Source organism: Alligator sinensis, unplaced genomic scaffold, assembly GCF_000455745.1.
Source record: "Alligator sinensis unplaced genomic scaffold, ASM45574v1 scaffold673_1, whole genome shotgun sequence".
NCBI lineage: Eukaryota > Metazoa > Chordata > Crocodylia > Alligatoridae > Alligator > Alligator sinensis.
In genome coordinates, this window is record NW_005842829.1 from 50,172 (window position 1) to 50,699 (window position 528).

Below are 528 nucleotides of genomic sequence, written 5' to 3' on the forward strand. Positions count from 1 at the left end.
GCGCACGCGCACGGGCTGGACGAGGCCCTGCACGGGTGTGAGCATGGGGGCGCCGGTGCGTGCAAACGCAGGCCGGGTTCGCGGACTTGTCTGTGAGTGTGAGCACGTGTGCAAATGCACACGGGTCTGTGCGTACGTGTGCACAGGTGTGAGCACGGGGCCACTGGCGTGTGCAAATGTGGACTGGGCACACGGGCTCCCACGTGGTGGGTGGGAGCATGCGTGCAAACGCGTGCTGGTCTGGGTATACGCTTGCAAGGGTGTGAGCATGGGACACTGGTGTGTGCAAATGCAGGCCGGGCCCACACACTCGCAGGTGGATGTGAGCGTGTGCGCGAATGCACACTGCTCTGGGCACGCACACAGGTGCGAGAGCACGGGCGCGGGGCGTGCAAAGGGCTGTGAGGTGTGAGCCGGCCCTCCCCCCACGTGCAAAGGTGGCCGGCCTGTGCGTGTGCGTGTGCGGGGCGGGCAGGCGTGCACACACAGAGCCGGGCCCGGCGGGGCACACGCACGGGGGGGGGGGGG